Source organism: Syngnathus typhle, linkage group LG4, assembly GCF_033458585.1.
Source record: "Syngnathus typhle isolate RoL2023-S1 ecotype Sweden linkage group LG4, RoL_Styp_1.0, whole genome shotgun sequence".
NCBI classification, from domain to species: Eukaryota; Metazoa; Chordata; class Actinopteri; order Syngnathiformes; family Syngnathidae; genus Syngnathus; species Syngnathus typhle.
The window spans coordinates 7,607,850-7,616,294 of NC_083741.1; the positions used below are offsets into that span (position 1 = coordinate 7,607,850).

Sequence of the window (8,445 nt, forward strand, 5' to 3'; positions counted from 1 at the left end):
TGGCAGTGGTGGGATTTGAACCCACGCCTCAGGAGAGACTGGAGCCTAAATCCAGCGCCTTAGACCGCTCGGCCACACTACCGACCTTCTGTGCTTGCTACATTTGTTGACGATTCTATTAAGACGTGAGATTGGAGGATGGTTTCTTCACCAGCATTTGCCCTTGGGTTGGTGTCAGGAAGGGCATCCGGCTGTAAAAGGTTTTGCTCCAAAGATTTTCTCGGTATAGGACTCTCAACCACGAGATGGCCATGGACTGTCCCCGGTGGAAGAAAGCCATACTGAGAATCCAGTCCAACCCAGCGGCGCCTGGAACACGGACTTTAAACCCATGATGATGTTTCTTCACCAGCATCCAGGTTAGTGCTGCCCGACGGAGCTTTGTTCATAATGTAATGAAGCCTGTACACAACAGATGCGAAACAATATGAGTGACAATCAGAAGATTAAAACTTTGAAATCGGAAGATACATAGCTAGTTTCCCCACACAGCACCCAAAAGTGCTGTCCTACACCGCCTTGTTGATAATGTAACAAAGAAGAAACAACTCGCAGAAGGCCTGGCGATCACCGACAAGAGCCAGCTACCCGGAACGCACAAATTGTGGTGCTACAACTTCGCATTGTACCAAAGGGTCATGTGGCCACTGAAGATCAGCAACATTCCATCCTCAACAGCGAACGGGCTGGACATACTAAGCCAACTCCTACATTCGGAAATGGCTCGGTTTACCGAAAGGCTTCTCTGACACGGGCTTGTTCGGGGCAACCGCGCTGCAACTGCCGATCCAGTCCATAACCTTGGGCTACAAGCAGGAGAAGGTCAGGTTCGTTCTTGAGTTAAAATAGTCCTCAGATCCTACTGTGAGAATTGCACTTGTGGTGCTATCGGCAGGCTTCAACATCAGGAAATAATTGGCAAGGTGCAAGAAAGGAGAGTGGGGCTTGGCTGGGAAGAGCCTCCACGACTCTGGTCCAAGGCCACAAAGAGGGAACGAAAAGCTTGGTCGTGGAAGAAGTTTCAAGATCAAAGCAGGAGCAGTCCACCATCAAGGCCGCGTCACAGGGTCGTCAAAGGAGATGGACCACTTGGGAAGGGGAGACCTCTCAGCTGGGCTTACCTGTGGAAGATGCCGCAAGCCAGACAGCTTTCTGATCAGGGCAACTTAGCCACAGAATGCTCCGCCAGTGATTTGGCAAGGAAGGGAGCTGTCCCTTGTGCAGCGCACCTAACGCAAGCCTACAGCACCTACTGTCAGGCTACAAAAGAGCACTGACACAGGCACGCTATAGATGGCGCCAGTCCTGACGAAGCTGGCCGAAGTTCTCGAGACCAGCAGAAAAGAGTTCCAACAACCAGTCTGCAGCCAAACAGCTCCCTGTTAGGTTTGTGAGGAAAGGGGAGAGAAGCGGAGACACCAGCCCTCATGTTCCAGTTCCAGGCAAGGGACTGAAACATGAGGGCTGGTGTCTCCGCTGCACAGCTGAACTTTCCCCATGAAATCAACACCACTCCACGTCAATTAGGTTTCACATGGAATATGTCTCCTCATGAGAGACTGAAGCCTTAATTCAGTGCTTTAAACCGCTCGGCCACACTACCTACCTAGAATCCTCAACTTCAATTTAAAATACAGAAGCCATAGTCATGTAAAAACCAAGGATCAGGAACAACCCTTTTTTTCAATCTTCGTTGAACTTAAGGGTCGGTCGTTGCCCGTACAGATAGACTTCTCACCTCATCTGCATCCACGCCAAATGCTCGGTAAGAAGCATCTCAAAGATCTGGAGTGGCCTTGCCAGTCTTGAGACTTCAACCCCAGAGAAAATCGGTGGAGGGAAATGAAAGCCTGTGTTGCCCAGCGACAGCCCCAAAAGTCTTGAAGAATGGAGGAATGGCCCAAAATACTACATACCCTGTGTGCAAACCTACAAACAACAATTGACCTCTGTCATTGCTCAAAAAGTTCATTTTACAAAGTCTTGAATTGAACTTGTATTATTGACCAAATACTCATTTTCTACCATAATTTACAAATAAAATCCTACAATGTGATTTCTGGGATTTTTTTTCACATTCTCTCTCACAGTTGAAGTGTAGCTACCTATGATAAAAATAATGATGAAATAAAATAAAAAGTTAAAATAAAGATAAAATAAAAGTTATGAACAGAATTGGTGACAAAGGACAGCCTTCGCGGAGTCCAACCCTCACTGGGAATGAATACGACTTACTGCCAGAAATGCGGACCAAGCTCTGGCATCGATGATACAGGGACTGAACCGCCCTTATCACTTCGTTCGGCATCCCGTACTCCCGAAGCACCCTCCACAGAACCTCCCAAGGGACACTGTCGAACGCCTTCTCCAAGTCCACAAAACACATGTGGACTGGTTGAGCTAATCCGTTGCACCCTCGATGATCCTGCCGAGGGTATAGAGCTGGTCCACTGTTCCACGGCCAGGACGAAAACCACACTGCTCCTCCTGAATAGACCTTACCAGGGAGGCTGAGGAGTGTGATTCCTCTGTAGTTGGAACACAGCCTCCTTGAAGAGGGGAACCACCACCCCAGTCTGTCAATCAATCTAGAGGCATCGTCCCCGATGTCTTTGCAATGCTGTCGAGCAGGGGTGGGCAAACCTTTTGACTCGCGGTCCATTTAAGATGTGACTTCAAGGTTCTTCTATTAACCTATAAATCACTGCATGGCTTAGCGCCTTCATATCTGGTCGACCTAGTTGTTCCTTATGTTCCGTCTCGTAACCTTCGTTCGCAAAACGCTACCCTTTTAGCGACACCGAGGGCCAAGAAAATGTCTGCAGGCTCTAGAGCATTTTCTATTCGGGCTCCAGAGCTTTGGAATGCCCTACCAATGGATATTAGGACTGCTACCTCAGTAGAAACATTTAAGACACGTTTAAAGACACATTTCTATGACATGGCCTTTAACTAACCTGTAGTGGCCGATTCGGCTGGAGTTTGTTTTCTCTCCCTCTCCACCCCCTCCCTCCCCCCTCCCCGCCGGCCGGGGAGGTGGTTAGGTGGCACCCATGCTGACAGCGGCTATCTGGATTCTCGTGGGCCAATTCAGGATGGGGGAACTGCAGCTCAACCTCCTCGAAGACACTGCCAGGACAATTGAGGGCTCTTTCGGTAGCCCTCTGCTCTGACATGGACATCCACTTTTTATTTCATTGATTTTCATGTTGTATCATTTGTGCCCTCTCTGCATCCATTTCAACCTGGTGATCCTGAAAGGGGGATCCTTCCATCTGTGGTCCCTTCTCAAGGTTTCTCATTTTCCCCCGGTAGGGGTTTTTAAGTTTTTCATTGCCCTTTTGGGAGCTTAAGATCAGGGGATGCTTTGAGAATAATTGTCAATTTCTGTCTATGTGAAGCCCTTTGAGACTGCTTGTGATTTAGGGCTATACAAATAAACTTGACTTGACTTGACTTCAAAACTTGACTTTCAGTCAAAGCAAGAAACCATAAGTAAGGGAAGACCAACGCCAGATTTGCGAAGATTAATTCAAACTACGGGCCTCCCGGGACGGACTACAACACGTTTGTTTCAAAAGGATTGGTACTCTAAAAAAGACTGGCTTTGTGGTTGTGCTGCCAAAAATCGACTTTATTGCTTCATCGAGATCTAAAGTAAAGTCATAAAGTCCCAATGTCACGTACTGGCGCCACCTGTGTGACAGGACCACGCCCCCCTATCAGCGGAATCGCCGCCACCTGCCACAGCCTCATGCTTCGCCCACCTTACCCCCCGCCCGCAATAAAGGTCTATATCGTTACGCACTTGGCTGTATTCTCCACTCCCTTACACCCAATGATTGTCACACACACATCTGGGTGTGGTGAAAAATTTCCTCTGCATTTAACCCATCCCCATGTGATTTTAATCCATCCCCTGGGGGAGAGGGGAGCAGTGAGCAGCAGCGGTGCCGCGCTTGGGAATCATTTGGTGATCTTCGTCCAGAAGGAGAGGAGAATGGACTTCATTTACAAGTAAAGGTAAGTATACTGCAGTGGTGTGTTTAAATGTAGAGTGGTGTGTTTAAAATGTTATTAAATTTAATCAATCGTATAACAACCATGTATGCATGTAAAAATGACTTGCGACTCAGTGCCTTAGGGTCATACAGTACGTTTGTAAATCTGACTCTGAGTCAGTGCCTCACCAACCCCAACCCTCACCGCACGTCACGGTGGTGTACTCACATACTTTGCCATGTGATCGTGGATTTGTTGAACTGACAGCATTGATGCATTCATTTTGATGGCAAGTAAAATATTGTCAATGTGAACTTTAACTTGTTCAGGGTCCGATTTTGTTTTGTGTGACAACTCGTTCCTTTTTTCTTTTGCGCTCTCCCGCAATAAAGTACCATTCCCCTGTCCCATCTTGAGTCTTCGTACAGTTTCGACAGCTTTTAAATTACTTTTATGCTGAACGTGACGCTTAAGATAGTCCAGCTTCCATTCAGTCCACATTTTTCCCTCTGAAAACTCACTTGCTACTTTGGCATCGCTCACTTGAAAAAGAAAAAATCTCACCCAATTTCAGCGCTTTTTCTTCAATTTGCACATACTCCGACAGCCATTCCATCTTAAAAGAACTGTATTTCTTTTTTACTGTGGCTTTGTGAGTGGATGTATCGCTGCCTGTTCGTTGCGCCATGATGCGGGCTTTGGATTAGCATCAATTAACCTGCTAGCTAACCTGCACGGCGCATATAAGTCAAAGTCAAAGTCAAAGTCAGCTTTATTGTCAATCTCTCCACATGTCACAACACACAAAGAGACCGAAATTATGTTTTTCTCCATCCCACGGTGACGAGACACATACCACGATAGACATACGAGTACGCGACACAATATAAAAACAAGAAGGCAAAAATTCAAACAATCAACAGTAAGAGTGATGAATAAATAATAAATAAACAGATAACACAATAAATAAGAGGAGCAAAACGGAGCGAGCAAGCATAGCGCAAAAGTAAAAAACATCATAAACAAAAAGGCACAAACAATAAATAATAAGAGTAATAATAAATAATAAACAAACAGATAACACAACAAATAAGAGCCAGTGTGCATACAGACAGTACAGACAGTAAAAGTACAGGACGCTACGCAGAACGGGGGAGCGAGTTCAGGATGAGAATGTGCGGGCAGTGCGCCATTGCGCACGCGCGCAGTTTAGAGGGAACATTGCTTATCGCGGGTGGTTTTTGGAACCAATTATCCGCGATAAATGAGGGATTACTATAAATTAGAATGAAACGCCAAGATTGATATTTCGCAAAGACCTTTGAAGGGTTCTTATACATTACGCTGCTGCATTGACAGGAGTTGGGCAAGAAGAACACACCTGAATTGATGCATAGGTGGCAGAGGTGGGACTTGAACCCACCCTTCAGGAGAGACTGGAACCTAACTCCGGCACCTTAGACCCCTCGGCCACACTACCGACCTGATGCAATTCCCACAGTGACATTTGTTGACAATTCTATTAAAATGTGAAATTGGAGGATAAATAGTTGGTGTCTTCACCAGCATCCAGGTTAGTGCTGCCCGCTTTTTTCATAATGTAATGAAGCCTGTACACAACGGATGCGAAACAATATGAGTGACAATCAGAATCAGAATGATATTAAAACTTTGCTATCGAAGGATACATAGAACTGTCTCCCCCCTTCTGCGTAGCGGCCTGTACTTTTGCGCTATATTCTGACTGTCTGCTGTATGCACACTTGCTCCATATTTGCTCCTCTTATTTATTACCGTGTTTTTCCATGCATAATGCGCCCCCGTGCATAATACGCACCCTAAAAATGGCATGTCGATGCTGGAAAAAAGCCTGTACCCATGTATAATACGCACCCAAATTTTGAAGCCTGGCACCCGAATGCTTGTTTGCCAATTGGAGGACATCATGAACAACCTGTGTTATACAGCAGAGTGGCGCAGCGGAAGCGTGCTGGGCCCATAACCCAGAGGTCGATGGATCGAAACCATCCTCTGCTATTTGGGATTTGTGGTGTCTGCAAAGCTTTGGACCTTCTTTTAAGTCATGCTTTTGAGAAGAAATGTTGTGCGGATAATAATTTCCACACGTTGGCTGTGCTGCGTCCCATCCACAATGCATACAGATTGCGCGGCATGTATGTGCCTTCATTCACCATTCTCAGTCCAAATACACAATGTCGTTACCTGTTACAGTGATCCCTCGCTACTTTGCGTTTTATTTATCGCGACTTCACTACATCGCGGAGTTTTTCTCCAAATTAAAAAACATTTGAAAGTCATAATAAAACTTCTAAATTGAGGAAACATGTGTTTAACCTTTAGGACAATGTAGTATTGCTCCAAATGTTCGTTTACATTCCTTTAGAAGTCTGTTTTCACGTGTTAACACGATTGCGAATTAGCATCTTACCGCTAACTCGTTAGTCTGCATTTCATTTATCGCGGGTGGTTTTTAGAACCAATTATCCGCGATAAACAAGGGATTACTGTAAATGGTTACTCAATAGGGGTGTAAATCGCGGGTTTTGTCACGATACTATATCATATCGATACAAAGGACCGCGATACGATATTTGCCGATATCTTAAAGCCTGCTGTGATTCATTCACGATACATCACAATATAGTGCTCCACGATCGATATTTTTATTTTAAATAAAAAATATAGAACAATATCCTGTTTTATAACAATTCATACGCAAAATCAACAAGGTACTGCAAACTCTTTATTTAGGAAATTACAAGAGTATTGTAGTATATTAGTAGATTTTCAAGATGGCGGCGCGTGCGTACGCAGCGAGCTCTTTCTGTCCCACCCAAACGGTGTTTTGTCCGTCTAATGAGTGTTTGGCCGGCAGTTTTTTTTGTTCGTCTCGTCGTACTGAGTCGTGCTACAAGTACGGCAGGCAGGTTCTGCTTGACATCGGCGAAAGCGAGTTTTGTCGAGTTCTGGACTTTGATGCGGGGACATTAAAGGAGCTCGGACTGCTACGTCCTGAAGCGTCGCCGGGCTTGTCTGCTATTCCTCCCCCGGTTGGGAAGCGTCGAAAGTGGTGTGCGAGGAGGCTGAAGAGGGGCAAGCGCGGGGGCGTCCGGGCCAGGCTGGCGGCCAACCCTGCTCGCCCGGCCGTGCCTTCCATTCTTCTGGCGAATGTTTGATCGCTGGACAACAACATGGATTACATTCGCTTGCTGCGATCTACAAACCGGACAGTGCGGGACTGCTGTGTGCTCGTGTTCACTGAGACTTGGTTGACCGTCAACATTCCGGACTCTGCCCTACATCTGGAGCGGCTAGCGTGCTATCGGGCGGACCGGGCCATTGTACAAGGGGGAAAATCTCGTGGAGGTGGAATATGCGTCTACATCCGTGACGAATGGTGGCGGGACTCTGTAGTGGTATGCAAGCACTGCTCGCCCCTGGCAGAGTTTGTGATCATTAAGTGCCGTCCTTTTTACCTGCCAAGGGAATTTACCGCGATTCTGCTGGTCGCGGTTTACATCCCGCCTTCCAACATCGAAGGCGACAGGATCGCGGCTCTTAGTGAACTGTACCAGGCTGTCAGTGAACAACAGACAGCGCACCCTGACGGTGTCACCATCTTCGCTGGGGATTTTAATCATGCTAATCTGAAGTCTGTTTTTCCGAGGCTTCACCAGCATGTTAATTTTCCTACGCGTGGCGACAGCTTCCTGGACCTGGTCTACTCTTCGCATAAAGGAGCTTTCAAAGCCGCTCCCCTCCCCCATCTTCTGACCATATCACTTTTATGCTTTTGCCCGCATACAGATAAATGATGAGAGCATCCAGGCCGGTTCGAAAGCGGGTACGGGTGTGGCCTGAGGGTGCCTCTGATGCGCTTCGTGACTGCTTTGGCTCTACTGACTGGGACATGTTTAGGAGGGCTGCCACTTGCGACGATCGGACAGACATTGAGGAGTATACTGACTCTGTTTCCTTCTACATCAGGAAGTGCATTGATGATGTGACTCACTCAAAATCCATCGTCACTCGGGCTAACCGGAAGCCATGGCTGACGGGGGCTGTCTTCAGGCTGCTGAGGGCCAGGGACAAAGCCTTTAGAGCGGGGGATGCGGCTGGCTTGAGGACTGCGAGGGCCGACCTGTCCCGGGGCATCAAAGAAGCAAAGAGGGCGTTCTCTTGCAAAATTACCGCCCACTTCAAGGACAGCAGGGACGCATGGAGCCTTTGGCAGGGCATTCCGACCATCACGGACTACAAGCCCGCACCGCAGAGCTGTGAAGGGGATGTCCGTCTGCTCAATGACCTTAACCGCTTCTTTGCTCGATTTGACGCTCAGAACAGCACTTGCCCGCTGAAGGCCACTCCCCCTTCACACGAGCTGCCCCTGTGCCTCTCCGCCGACAGCGTGAGGAGGGCGCT

The 8,445-nt window shown here is 47.4% G+C and overlaps 1 non-coding gene across 1 annotated transcript; it reads right to left on the minus strand.

The window, feature by feature from the left end:
• On the minus strand, window positions 1-82 carry trnal-uag (transfer RNA leucine (anticodon UAG)). Its single transcript has one exon. It is a non-coding gene; the product is annotated as a tRNA-Leu (tRNA).
• Window positions 83-8,445: the final 8,363 nt, after the last annotated feature.